The sequence below is a fragment of the Diplotaxodon limnothrissa genome, linkage group LG11, assembly GCF_057381915.1.
Source record: "Diplotaxodon limnothrissa isolate DT_005_m linkage group LG11, D_limnothrissa_male_GT1.1, whole genome shotgun sequence".
In the NCBI taxonomy this organism is placed as follows: Eukaryota; Metazoa; Chordata; class Actinopteri; order Cichliformes; family Cichlidae; genus Diplotaxodon; species Diplotaxodon limnothrissa.
Window position 1 is genome coordinate 34419252 of NC_140606.1, and position 15225 is coordinate 34434476.

The 15225-nt window shown below is 41.3% G+C and overlaps 1 pseudogene; it reads left to right on the forward strand.

The window, feature by feature from the left end:
• The first annotated feature begins 13831 nt into the window (after positions 1–13831).
• Positions 13832–14952, forward strand: LOC146623334 (uncharacterized; annotated as a pseudogene).
• Positions 14953–15225: the final 273 nt, after the last annotated feature.

Here is a 15225-nt window from a genome sequence, read left to right on the forward strand (position 1 = left end):
GACTTTTATCTCTTTCTATCTTCTATCTTAAGACACATTACAGGGTTTTGTAATTGGAAACTGGGTTTTTTGTATGGTTGGTCTGGAAATTTTGTTTGATACTTTGTGGTGCTTGCATGGTCCTTGAGACATGGTGCTTGTAAAGTCCCTCTATAATCTGCACAAGGGACTGGAAATGTAAATGCAGTGTATGTGTTAGCATAGCATATTAATACATGTAGTGTTCTCTTTGTGTTTTTACAGATGACCTCGAGAAGCAACCCCAGAGCAGAACAATATTGAAATTGTTTTTTGGACTGTTGGGCGGATATATTATTGCCATAACTGGTCACCGAAAGGGAGTGATCATCAACATGACTACTGAGGAGGTTGAAATGGCAGAAAAAACTAAGCAGGGTGCCCGCATCATCCGTGTATGTACTAAAACTATATAAATCTAAGTATACATAGACATTTTTTTATTCAGTTGAATAAACATGTCTTTTCATGTATTAAGTTAAACAGCACAAAACTCAAAGATACCATGGGCAAGCAGCTGTCCCCCTGTACAAGAATGAGTATACCTGGTTGCAGCATTACAATCATATCAGAGAGTATGTTGAAGGCTGTTCAGAGGAACTGACTTTTTTCCACAGTTCTAGTGGAGGTGTTCTTCATAGACTACCGGTATTTTTCAAGGCAGCCTGGGAGATGATGAATCTGGGGATTGCCCCCCACCTTCAACATGCTACGTTCCTCCACTTACGTGAGAAAACCTTTCATTTTTATTTTTTGACACCCAATGAAGTAGGTTAAAGTGTCATGGGTTTTATTCATGTGGTTTCTTTTTAAAACATTATTCTTTCAGGCCAAGCGACAGTTGGGACGTAAATTTTACGACAGAGTGGCAACATTTATGTGCCATGATGCCATCACAGCCAAAAGATTTTATCAAGGTTATTTAAATAAGCTAAAGTGAAGTCATATATTTATCTATACACTTACATTTATTCATATTTAGTAATATTGCTTTGCACAGCTGAGGACCCTGCAGAGGACACACTCCAGAGCCGAGCACTGACCACCAATGCAATTGCAACATATGCAGCAAGGAAAAGGAAAAGGAGAGAGGACAGAGGATCTGTGCAGGACGAGGACAGTGAAGGATCTGAAAAGGAAGAGCAGCAGTCATCAGGAACAGAGGAGCTTTTAGACAGAACGCTCTTCCAGTGTAGCAGTAACAAGGTATGTGTGCCCTGATTCCCTTGGTAAGAGTTTTGATTGGTTGCACTTCTTTCATATATAATCATTTACTCCATCATGAACAAAACATATTTAATTTGTACCATAAACAGATGGTGAGCCCAGGTCAGGGTGAGGGTGCCGGTAGTGCCGGAGCCACAATAAACGAAACTAAACAGGATTTGAAAAAGGGGGTGGAGCATCTACAAAAAGTGACATACCAGTTGCGCAAGAGAAAAGTATGTAATGTATGTTCTTGTACTTGTTTTTAGTGTTTTCACTGATTACTAATCTTTTAGCTTTTTACTTTTACTTTTCTAAAATCAGATGGTGGTCTTTTACAAAAATGATAGGACAGATGTGGGGAAACTCACACAAGAAGACAATCCAGAAGAGGAGGAGGAGGATGAAGCGAGGGAATGGGTTCCTAAGGTGGGCAGGAAAAATCCAGCAGAGTTTCTTCTCCTGCAGTTAAAGATGTAAGTGTTTTGTTTCCAAACATCCATGAAAATGAGTAAAATATATATTTTTCTGCTCTAAAAGCAGTCTGTTAGCTCATCTGAAGATGATGGGACAGATGACTGGAAACCCACACAGGATGAATCTGAAGGCTATTCAGAAGAGGAGGAAGAACAAGAACGTAAAAGGATTCCTAAGGTAGCCATGAAAAACAAAACTGGGTGTCCTATGCCACAAAGAGAGGTGAAATTCATCCTCAGTTTCGGTGCTTCCACAATCAATCCATCAAAAATGAGCCAAACATATTGTTGTCTTCTCTGAAAACAGATGGCGGCAGCATCTGAAGAGGATGGGACACATGATAGCAGACCCACACAGGATGAATCTAAAGATGAAGCAGAACATTTGGGACAAATGATTCACAAAGTGGCCATGGAAAAGGTAAAAATTGTCCTCTGTTTCAATGCATTCAACAAAATATGTCTTTGTATTCTTTGACGTCAGATGGTCAGCTCATATGAAATATGCAAGGAGTAAAGGTATTGAAGGTACATGAGTTTAAATACCTGGAGTCAAGCATCCAAAGCAACAAGCAGTGCAAAAGGCCAGGCAGGGGATGGCAGGGCTCAAGATGCTAAGATTTTGTTTGGGAGTGACCAGAATGGAGAAGATTAGAAATGAGTGCATCAGAGAAACAGCTCATGTTGTATGGTTTGGACACAAAGTTAGAGAGGCAAAGCTGACATGATTTGGACATATGTAGAATAGGCATAGTGAATATATTGTTCCATATGGAGCTGCCAGGCAGGAGGGAAAGAGCAAGCCCTTAGAGGGAGTTCAAGGATATAGTGATGGAGGATATAGATAGGGTTGGTATGAACGAGGAGGCGGCTATGGATAGGATAAGATAGAGGCAGATGATCCACTGTAGTGACCCCTAAAGGGAGGAACCAGAAGAAGAAGAACTCAGCTTATTCGAAGAGGATGGAACATGATGGGAAACCTTCACCAGATAAATTCAAAGACAATTCAGAAAAGATGTGTTTGAGGAAGAGGTGAGTTAGCTGCAGTCCATTTTTAGTGAGGTCATGAGGAGGAGTAGAAAGCTGCAGTAAATCTAATGATCGTGCTGGTGTATGTACAATACCAGCAGTGAGTTCTGAGGACTTGGACGGTCCAAAAACTATTTGCTAACAAATCAGCACAGGCACTTATAGTGGTGCACTATTACAAAATGATTTTACTCACAAATAGGGGGCTAAAGTTCATTCCTTGCAGTTTGATTTGTTTCTAAAACCATCAATACCAACATGAAACTGGTTTATAATTTTTTTCTTCTTCTTGCATTTCTGTGTGTTATATGTACAGGACAGGGAAACGGCGATAAGCTCATTACGATTACAACACCAAATTCCAGTTGTTACATAACAAATCTGAACATTACATCTAGATGAGCTAAAGTAACCTTGTTTTTCTTTGTCGATCATCATTTTTCAGATGCAGCAGGCCTATGTAAGCCAAGACACAGCAATGACTGTGAATAAGAGTTCAGAAAGAAGGGTGATTCACCAAACCAGATGCTTGAAGAGGCTCACTTTTCATCAGTCAACTCTCTTTGAAGACACGATACCAAGATCTGGTAACTGGAAACCAGCAGCTGTAGTAAAAATACACATTTCCTGATGTTTTCCAATGTTTTAAATGAACAGCTAAGCCACTTGATTTGAATTTAACTGAGACTGCAACTTAAAGTCAATGAGCAGTGGTTACACAGATGCTCTTTTACTCAAAAAGTATAGTCAGCCTATCAGAAAATATGCTTAAATCATGATGGGGAAACCCTGAAATGTTGGATCTTACTGTATGTATTCATGTCACATGGTCGCAGCAAATGAGTGAAGTTTCTGCATGGCATCAAAGAATTGAAAATGAATGGTATAAACTCAAGGAACTTTGTTTTTCAACAGAACTGCAAACATGATGTGGTGTATTCGTCAGAGAAGATGTTGAAAAAATGTGCCTTTTGTAATGCACATTTTCCTGCTTTCAAGTTGATTTGCGTGAAATGTAAAGGTGAGTATTCTTGTCCTTTTATTTTAGATGATTGTCAAGATATTACTCTATTAACAAGAGGAAGTTATTACCTGTAATATTTAATTTATTGTTTCTGCTGGCACATTATTTATTCACTTATCTTATGTTTTTTAAGTTACTGGCTCTGCTCTACACTACACACCAGCTTTCTTACATTTGTCTGTTTTAATTCTGTCATCTGCCAGTGTATAATAACTTGGGGTACGGTGTGTGAATTCTGCTTAACAGAATGTGAACACATTCATGAGCAAAACATTGTCAGGCTGGCAGCTTTCTAATTCTTATGGAAATATTCAACTCATTTCAATTTTAATCTGATTCTTGTGTCAAATATTAATGACACAAGTTATTCAGTAACCAGTGAAGACATACAAACAGGTTTTAGAAGTAAACTTTTAAGTTCTGCTTTCCTGACTACATCAAGCAGCATTCTGCTTTTAGTATTACCAGCTATTACAGGCCTTTTAATGGAGTAATACCAGTTTGCCAAACTACGGCAAAATAAAACTCCATCTAACCTTCAGTCATTGACTAAAAAAAATGCAACGTGGTCATTATTAGTGGACCATTAAAATCAATTTATGTAAAATAAATATTGTGACACCATTTGTTCCACTACTTTGATACTTTAGTACCAACTCGTCTCGAACATGTACAAGTTAATTACCAATTCTCAAAAACCATCCCTAAACAAATGTCTTTTGTATGATATGTAATTTTTGCTTTTGTTCTGGGAACCTAAAATCATTAAGCTGCATGGAAGTACTGGAATATCTTTTGTAATGTAAATACATAAACACGTTCTGTTTTTCATCTGTCTCGTGTAATCTTGTATCTGGCACAAGTCCTGTTACATCAAAAGCACAAGGTTTGGACTTGAACTGGTAGGTTATTGTAAGATTTTATATTGTTAAATTTTAGTACTTAAAATACATGATGTAGACTTATTTTTCATTTTTTTTTTTTTTTCAAGATTAGTGAAGAAACTAGTTCAAGTGAAGAGATGTCAGGGGAAGAATATATACCGCATTCTAGCAGTTACTCAGACAGTTCAGCTGAAATTACCCCCCTACGTTCAAAACCTTTAAATATGCTCATAGTCGAGGATTGCAGTGAACTTTCGCCAGAAATTCAAAAAATCAGAGACAGCACAGAAATTGTCTTGGTTGAAGGGTCAGTGTCTAAAGGTGCAGATACTACAGAGAAGCAGGTGAAAACTTGCTTGCAACTTGCAATCCAAAAAATTATTGTTTCATCTGTGACAAACCACAGTCAAAATTGGCCCGACACTTGAAGACCCATGAGAAGACGAATGCTGAAGTTGCTCAAATTTTAGCACTCCCCAAAAAAACCTCAAAATATCGTAAAAAGATGCTTGAAAAAAATGAGGAATAAGGGTAACTTTAAACACAACACAGATGTTTTAACAAGTAGTAGTGGACTATTAAAACTAAAACGTACATCCAAGAAAAACTATGATGTGAAACAGTATGTGCACTAGTGATGTGCGGATTGATCCTGAAATATTGATTCCTCCGATACCAATCATTCACGTTCTAGAATCCATTCTCACATTGAAATATCGATATTTTAGTAATTTAGAGTAAATTTGTAGTTTATCATTAACAGGAACACAGTGGAAAGAAACTATAACATTGGATTGTCTACATTCAAAGGAACTACTTCCTCTTCCGCCTTTCATAGTCATGTGCGAAATACGGCTGTATAAATGTCTCGCAGCCCCTTGGCGTGCGCACTCACAACAATGGCTGAGCGTAATCGGAGTCATGTGCGGACTTATTTTACCTCCACAAACAGCTGAGACGTGGTTTGCGATACATGTGGCAAAAAAGTGCTCCAAGAGTGAGGTGTTGTGGCCATACGCTCACCGGACCTGGAGTACCTGATGATCAAGTGCCGGCCATTCTGGCTACCGACCGAATTTACAGCAGTGATTATTACGGCTGCTTACATTCCCCCACAAGCCGACACTGACCGAGCACTCATGGAACTGTACAGCGCGATCAGCAGTGAGGAAACCGCACACCCAGAGGCGACGTTTATCACAGCCGGAGAGTTTAACCCTTTAAAGCCAGTCGGAGCGGAGACGCTCCCTTTTGCGTAACTATTTTTAAATCCCGGTAGCTCTGCAACCACATAAGCTAGCGCAATAATTTTTTTTGCATATGAAACCGGAGGAGTTGTACTTACATCTTATGCCATCAGCTTGTCCTGGTCACAGTTTCCTTCCACATATAGCTTTGCAAAAACTGCATAAAAAGCACTTGCAGCAACAAAAACATAATATTCCAGAAACATGCTTTGCCGATCCGATCAGCTGTTTGTAACACTTCCTATGTCCATCAGCACGAACTATCGCATGTCCGCCATGTCCTGCCCGAAACCGGAAGTGACGTCATTTTGCGGAAATGTAGTTTTTTACCATCAGGGCCTCATGAGCCTATACTGGTGTTTTTAAAACTTATGTTTGACATTATGACTTTCTGTGTCGTTTCTGGGATGCTTAGGACTCATATTGCACTGCTGGAAATAGTTTATTTTGATGCATATGCTGTTTTTTTTTTTTTGGAAATTTGCCTTATAATATTTATTTTCGTTTTTCCTGCAGTATATAAAAATTGGTGTATTTCAAAAATAAAACTATGAAGACACTCAGAATAAATTTCCTGTGGTGGGAAACTATTTTGTGCAACTTTTTTTATATTTACAGTTTTGAGGGATAAGCCTCTTAAATGTCTCTAACTAGAAATGTATGTTAAATAAACAAAAACGATTTTAATTTTTTTTGTAGTTTATTGCACTTTTTTGCAATTTATGTAATTACTATGCACTTAATGCAGACATGTTATTAAAATTTGGGCTATAATGGTTGTATTGATGTATATCAACTTGAAATGCTCCCAAAAATGGCTCTACAACATGTAAAAATATAATATAATCTCTGGCGGACTTGGTTCTATGGTAGGTCTTAAAGGGTTAATAAGGGAAGAAAGTTTCACCAAAACTCCACCAACACATCCATTTCAACACTCATGGAGACCGGCTACTTGACCACTGCTACACCTTGTTACGATTTGGGGTTGGCAGTGTATTGTTTTAGGCGTTTTGTTTTGGCGTGACTGTTATGTGTTTCCTGTTTTACTTTGAAAGTCTGTGTTATCTTAGTGTGTTCAGCTTACGTTTCCCTGTCTCGTCAGTTCTGAGTTGCCCCAGCTGTGTTTCCCTCTTGTTGTCCATTTCCTGATTGCCCCCTCTAGGTATTTAAACCCTGTGTTTCAGTGTGTCATGGTCGCGACCTTCCCCCCGTTGTAAATAGTTTGGTGTTTTGATGTAAATAAATATCATATTTTGCTTAAAAGAAAATAGTTGTCGATACTTTCGTTTGGGATTTTTTTTTTTTTTTTGTGGAAGCCCGTATTAGTCTTTTTTATGGGTTCGCCCTCCTTAAGAGCAGTGAGCTTGGGGGCCTTTTTCCCTTATTTTGTATTTTTCCTGTGTTGCAACCTGTGTTGCAACCTCTTATTATTGTATTACACTGTAGTTTTATTGTTATTGTTAAGCACTTTGTGCAGCATCGGCTGTTGGAAATGTGCTATATAAATAAATCTGACCTTGACCTTGACCTTGACCTTTCCGGGATGCGTACAAAACCCTCCCCCGCGCCATCCTGCTCCTGCCCGCCTACAGGCAGAAGCTGAAACAGGAAGCTCCAACCATGAGGGCGGTGCACTGTTGGACGGACCAATCTGAGTCTACGCTGCGGGACTGTTTTGATCACGCGGACTGGGAAATGTTTCACGTGGCTGCTAATGGCATTGATGAGTACACAGACTTACTCTGCGGATTCATCAGGAAATGCGTGGAAGATGTCGTCCCATCCAGAACAGTTAAATCCTTCCCAAATCAACTGGTGGCACGGAGCACCGCTTTTGCCTCCGCGAACACATCGGACTACAAACAAGCACATTTCCAACTCCGGAAGACGATCAAAGCAGCCAAACATGAGTACAGGGACAGGGTGGAGCAACAGTTTGACAATCCTCTGAGTATGTGGCAGGGACTAAACACAATCACAGACTTTAGAGGGAAAACCAGCACACCGCAGACCACGGCCTCTCTGTGTGAGGATCTAAACGTATTCTACACTGGATTCGACACAGCAAACACCATGAGACCGGACAGTGTGCGCACCGCGGATGACTTCAGTGCGCACACTGTGTCTGAGGAGGATGTGTGGAGGTGCTTCAGGAAGGTGAACGTGCGCAAAGCTACTGGTCCGGACGGGATTCCCGGCCGAGTCCTTAAGTCATGCGCGGCTCAGCTGGCTGGAGTGTTTACACACCTCTTCAACCTTTGTCTCTCTCTGTTTGTAGTCCCAGCCTGCTTCAAAATGGCCACCATCGTCCCTGTACCCAAATCCTCCACCATCTCCTCATTAAACGACTGGCGACCTGTAGCCTTGACCCCCATCGTAAGCAAATGCTTCGAGAAGCTTGTCAGGGACTTCATCTGCTCTGCACTACCCAACTCACTGGACCCTCTACAGTTCGCATACCGCCACAACAGGTCCACTGATGGTGCCATAGCCCTGACACTACATACTGCCCTGTCACACCTGCAACTCAACACCTCAAAGACTAAGGAACTGGTTGTGGACTTCGGGAGGTCCAGAGAAGGTCCACTGCCGGTTCAGATAGAGGGGGAGGAGGTGGAGGTGGTCAACAAGTACAAGTACCTCGGGCTGTGGGTGGACAATAAACTGGACTGGTCATGCAACACAGAGCACCTGTATAAAAAAGCCCAAAGCCGACTGTACTTCCTCAGGAGGCTGAGGTCTTTTAACATCTGCAGGAAGCTCCTGAGGATGTTTTACCAGTCAGTGGTTGCTGGAGTACTTTTCTATGCTGTGGTGTGCTGGGGGAGCAGCACAGCAAAGAAGGACTCATGCAGGCTAGAGAAACTGATCAGGAAGGCTAGCTCTGTGGTCGGCATGAAGCTGGACACTCTGGTGACAGTGGCAGAGAAAAGGACACTAAAAAAGCTGCTGGACATTATGAACAATGCTGGGCATCCTCTGCACACGGCCATTAACAACCAGAAGAGTCTGTTCAGTGACAGGTTGCTTCTCCCCAAGACAAGAACTAACAGACTTAAAAACTCCTTTGTCCCACACGCCATCAGACTGTTTAACTCCTCTCTGGAGGGGAGAGGGAGGGGAAACAGGAGGACAAAGGAGGGGGGAACAACTAAGCTGTAGTGCCTCTTCACCTCACTGTACAATACCTTGTGCAATACTTTTTTGTAAATAGTCAATGGTGCAATAGACCTCAATACTTGAAATGTGCAATTCACTTGTATTTCTATTTTTTATTCCTATTTATCCCCTTTGTATATTTTATTTATATTTGTCTCTGTATTTATGTGTGTGTGTGTGTGTGTGTGTGTGTGTGTGTGTGTGTGTGTGTGTGTGTATATATATATATATAATATTCTGTAACTGTAACTTCTGTCGGTGCTGTGCTTTTTGGAAATCGAATTTCCCAGAGGAACCCACCCGAGGGATTAATAAAGTTCTATCTTATCTTATCTTATCTTATATATTGTACATATATTTATTAGTCTCAGGTTTAGCCATTCTCATATTTTGCTTGTTTTACGTTATTTTATTTTTGCACAACTCTTTTGCTTGTGAAGCTCGTACACAAGAATTTCACTCACATGTACTGTACCAGTATACCTGCACATGTGATGTGACAATAAAAGTGATTTGATTTGAATTATTAGGGAGACATTCAAAAGGGCTGTTGGGGGGGGGGGTAAATACATTTTACAGGGTTTATTTATCGGATAAAATACGTTAAATGTCACCGTTATTATTGGCCGGCCTGGAAACAGCGGGGGTGTCCAAATTCAGAGGCTGCTTCCACCTGAGGACCCGGCCTTCACGGTCTAAAGAAAGCCGGGTAGTACGTCACGAGCTCCCTTGGTGGAGTGAAACTCTGCTGTCTGCTCCTTGCTATCTAAAATATAACCGGGCACTGACGTAAACTCTCCTGTTTAATCATTTTCTGTTTGACGTTTATTCAGCTGTGTGAAAACCCCAGAGGAACCCTCCCGAGGGATTAATAAAGATAAATTTAATTTAATCTAATCTAATAACTTTAATCTGAGCCAAGCCGATTTACTCACAAACAAATAAAACACTGAAAAAGCCAAACAATAAAAATTTTAAGTTATCAAAGTGACTTATACATGTTTAACCCGAGTAGCGAAAGACCGCGGGGGTTTGAAAACGATGTGTCGGTCGGCTCAGATATTTGAAGTTTACACAGCTACATTCTCACCTAAAAATATGTTAAAAGTTTTTTTGCGACCCAGAAAGAGAAATAAGAGTAATATTAAAACTAAGTCGCTACCGCCATTGTTGGAAACTGGAATTGGCTGGAAACTCGCAGAAACTGGAATTCTGCGATATGGTTTTTCAATTTTGTTGTCCAGGTGGAAAATCGGGAGAAATTCGGGAGAATGGTGGCTCCGGGAGATTTTCGGGAGGGGCACTAAAATTCAGGATTCTCCCAGAAAAATCGGGAGGGTTGGCATGTATGGTTGTGGCAATATCACTAACCTTGTCAAACACCTTAGAGTAAATCATATCACAGAATATGACGAGTGTATGTTGAGGCGAACTGAAGAGGAGGAGAGGGACAGGTGCTGCTAGGGCGAGACAGACATCTCTCACGGAGTCCTTTAGTGCTGCTGGCAGGCAAGGTGTTCAAATAGCGCACAGTTTTTTTATTTCTATATGATGAACCCTACATTATTAAGTGATAAGAACAAGTAATCTGATGTCCTGTAATCATTATGATGCTATGATTTGAGATACAATGAATAAAATAACTTTTTGTACAAAGTATCGGTATCGGATCAGTATCGTCGATACCACCCTGAATATTACTTGGTATCGGATTGGAAAGAAAATCAGTGGCATCGCACATCACTAATGTGCACTGCATGTATTGTCAAGGAATGTACCTTCGGAGAGACCTCGTAAATGTCTCTCAAAACGATGGAGGCTGATGAAAAGGCAGGAAGAAAAAGTCTTGTCCTTGTCCATGATGGTGGACTCAACACTGTGTCAACAAATATCCCAAGGTGTATGGAAGCTTTTAACTGTGATGAAAGATGATGACGTTTCTGCTGCTGTGCGAAGTGACTTTTACATTCTTCTCAAGGAAGATTCGATATACAACCTTGAGGATGGGATCAGACCTGCAAATTTTCATAAACTTATCCAAGCTGTCAAGGAGGTGGCTGGGTTTGATGAAGACAGGCTCTCCTATACAACTCCAAGTCTTGCTCTAAAGTTGGGTCACTCATTGCACAAGATATTTAACATCATACAGTGTAGGGCTCTGACAGCAGAAGACAATGAGCTGTAGTGATGGGATTTCCGGCTCTTTTTAGAGATCCGGCTCTTTCGGTTCGGCTCACTAAAAAGAGCCGGCTCTTTCGGCTCCGAACCGGCTCTTCAGGTTGTTTTGTTGCTTTAATTAATTTATTATTAACAATAATATAAAATTATGCACAAAAGGAATTACTAACGTAAAAACAAGTGGTTTTATTTATATATGTTTATATATAAATATATGCGGTGGCCCCTAGAGACAAAACACGTACAAACTCCAAAACACATTTCTAGCATGAACTGAACTTCCAAAGCAGAGCTACTAGATCACTTAAATTACACAATTGAAAGCATGTGTGTATTGTTTGTGTATTTATACACAGGCACTCATATATATATTCAAATAATTTAAAAAAAAGTTCATTTACCTGTTATTACCACACACCAAATCCGGTCGTTGGTACTTGCTGGCTTGTGTAGCCACAAGATAACAAAGGCTCAACACTGCGCCCAGCATCCTGGAGCACTTCTGTTGTCTTTTGTACGTGTTTTGAGTTTGTATGTGCTTCTGAGTTTTTATATGCTTCTGAGTTTTTACGTGTTTTTACGTGTTTTGGAGTTTTTACGTGTTTTGGAGTTTGTACGTGTTTCTTACGTGTTTTGGAGTTTGTACATGCTTCAGAGTTCGTACGTGATTTGAAGTTTGTATGTGCTTTGTCTCTAGGGGCCACCGTAAATATACTTTTATTTATTCACTCCACATAAAATGTAATAAATAAATCATATAATACAAAAATCAACTATTCACATTTCAACTTTTAACTATTTAAATTTTCAGCTTTTTCCTTTCACAAATTTAAAGTGAAAAGAACACAAAACACTGCAAACCACAACACAATTAAATATAAATTATAATATGAAAACTAAAAGAACATGCATATTCTCTGTCATATGGACCTGCATGAATAAACTTTCTCAATCCTTTATCATCTGCAACCGAAAATAGTTGTGGATGATTACTATACCTTTCTAATGTTGTTGTCCCTGCCTCTCTTTCTCTCTCTCTGGCTCTGTTCCTGTGCTACTGAGTGTAACTACCGCCCCTCCCCCCTCTGCCCAGCGTAAAGCACAAGGCTCGCGTGCAGAGTGAAACGGAAAAAAAGTGCGAGAGAGAGGCTGAGAGAAAGAAAGAAAAAAAAACCCACGTGACGGCTCGCGATAAGGAGCCGGCTCGCGTCGTTCACGTCAAAGAGCCGGCTCTAAGAGCCATTTCGTTCGCGAACGACCCATCACTAGTGTCAACAAATATCCCAAGGTGTATGGAAGCTTTTAACTGTGATGAAAGATGATGACGTTTCTGCTGCTGTGCGAAGTGACTTTTACATTCTTCTCAAGGAAGATTCGATATACAACCTTGAGGATGGGATCAGACCTGCAAATTTTCATAAACTTATCCAAGCTGTCAAGGAGGTGGCTGGGTTTGATGAAGACAGGCTCTTCTATACAACTCCAAGTCTTGCTCTAAAGTTGGGTCACTCATTGCACAAGATATTTAACATCATACAGTGTAGGGCTCTGACAGCAGAAGACAATGAGCTGGAAAAGTCAACCCAACCAAACTGTACGCATCAAAATGGTCTGAGCTTATCCTTCGCAGAGCTTTAACAACTCTGAGTGACAAGCACTTTAACAAGCCATCCACACTCCCTTTCACTGAGGATGTGCAGCGTCTTCACCAATAGCTTGAAAAGATGGCAAATTCAGCATCAGAGAAATTGAAAAATAATCCATCACCACAAGCCTATGGGGAACTTTGCAGAATAACTCTGTCAAAAATTATTTTATTCAATCGAAGAAGAGGAGGAGAGGTTTCAAAGATGCAGCTGGAAGCGTTTCTTCAAAGGGACACAGCTGCCCTACATAAGGATGTTGCAGTTGGCCTCTCTAAGTTTGAGCAACAACTGTGTGCACATTTCAATCGTGTTGAAATTAAGGGTAAAAGAGGCCGAAAGGTTGCTGTACTGTTATCACCAGACATGTTTGAAGCCCTAACGCAGCTCATAAGCAGAAGACTAGAGTGTGGAGTCCCGGAAGAAAACCCCTTCCTCTTTGCAAGACCCAACTGTTTGACTCCTTACAGAGGACAGGACTGTCTCAGGATTTATGCAAATGACTGTGGTGCACAAAGTCCTGAACTCCTTAGGTCAACACAGCTACGCAAACATGTTGCAACTTTGTCTGTGTCCGAATTCAGGGGAAGGATGCTTAAAATGCCATATTTGGATGCAATGAGGTCACAGCGACTTGGCGAAAGCTGTCCGAATTCAAAGAGCACTCAAAATGTGGCGACAAATGCGTCCTACCTCTCTGCGAATTTGAAGGTTAGTCGTGTCTGAAACCAGGGAAAGGATACGCCAATGCCACATTTGGAGGCAATGACGTCACAGCGACGTGACGAAGGCTGTCCGAATCCAAAGAGTACTCAAAATGTGGCGACAAATGCGTCCTACTTTGCCCTGAATTCTAAGGATGGGTCCGATGTATCCTTCATTTCCTACTATATCCCAGGAGTCATTGCGGGCCACCTGCCGCATAAATTCCGAACCAGTAGAAGGATTTTGGATCGGAACAATGGCGGGCGAACCGGGCGTGACAGTGGGAGAGGAATCCGCATTCAAATGTAAGTACTTGAAAATCTGGTGTTACAAAAGTGAAAACCCCATAGCGGTTCTGTTGGTAGTCTCTGGGCATATGCCTGTGTTTAGCTTATAATCCATAGAATCCCCGTGATAGATTACACGTGAACTAGTATGGTGGCCCCAGCAGTTTGTCATGCATTGCCACTCACATACAGCTACGTTATATCTTGCTAATTAATCGGTCTGTGATACGTTGCAGGGAACAAAGAGCAAACAACTCTCCTCATCAGATTGCGACCACCTCTTCACTGGGGTGAAGAATACTGCCACTGTTGCATGGAGGTACAAGAACAAATCAATTCACACCCATATATGAGTGTAGTTTCATGAACCCTCATGCTGCACAGAACCTGTGATGTCCATTCGGTATCACTCTGGCGTGCTGATGTGCAAACATTCGGATGTGGGGATCAACATAGTTGCAAAGGTTTCTGTCTGCTCTTATTTTTCAGGTGTGATCAGGACTATACTGGAGAAGATGGGCTTGCAGGGGACAGTCACCCCCTTGCAGGCAGGGAAAAAGTGGGATAACCTCAAGACAAAATACAAAGTATGTTCTTCTCAAGCAGATAAGTCACGAGGACACAAGTTAGTAAATGTACACCTGCTAAGAAGTGTTGTGGTGTTATCATGTGTTAACTGTCGTGTTTTTATTTCCCCTGCCTTTAGGACTGCAAGTATCCAGGGTCAGGCGAGGGTGTAAGTGGGAAGCCCACTGCTGCCACTTGGCCCTGGTATGCGCTCATGGACGAAGTAATAGGATAGAGGCCGTCCATCAGGCCCCCTTTCCTACTGTCCACTCTCCCTGAGGACACTCCAGGGCCAAGTTCAGCAGTGGGTGACCAGAACGTAGCAGAATCTGACACTGATGAGGGAGACAGTCAGCCACGGACAACAGCAAGGAAGAGGAAATGGGATCGGGATGACGAGCTGCTCAACCTCATCAGGGAGGACATGCAGCAACAAAGGGAGGCAGAGGAGAGAAGGGCGCAGGAGAGCAAGGAGCGAAGGGACAGACTTTTTTCAATCCTGGAACGTCTGATACCAAAATGACTGCTGCGCCCCTCTAATTTTCTTTGACAGTTCTGTGACATTTGTGTGTTGAGATGATTTTCCAGGCACCAGACACCTTCTATTTCCTGCATTGCAGACACTTTCCTTTAAATCATTTGGTGACATTGTGCCCTTTGTGTTGGACGTTACAAGTCTTATTTTCGCAATAAATGGAATCAAACAGTAATAGTCACTGAATCCATTTAATCAACAGGTATTGACATGATGCCAAGTCATAATTACAAATAAAGAGAGTACATATCAGCAACAACA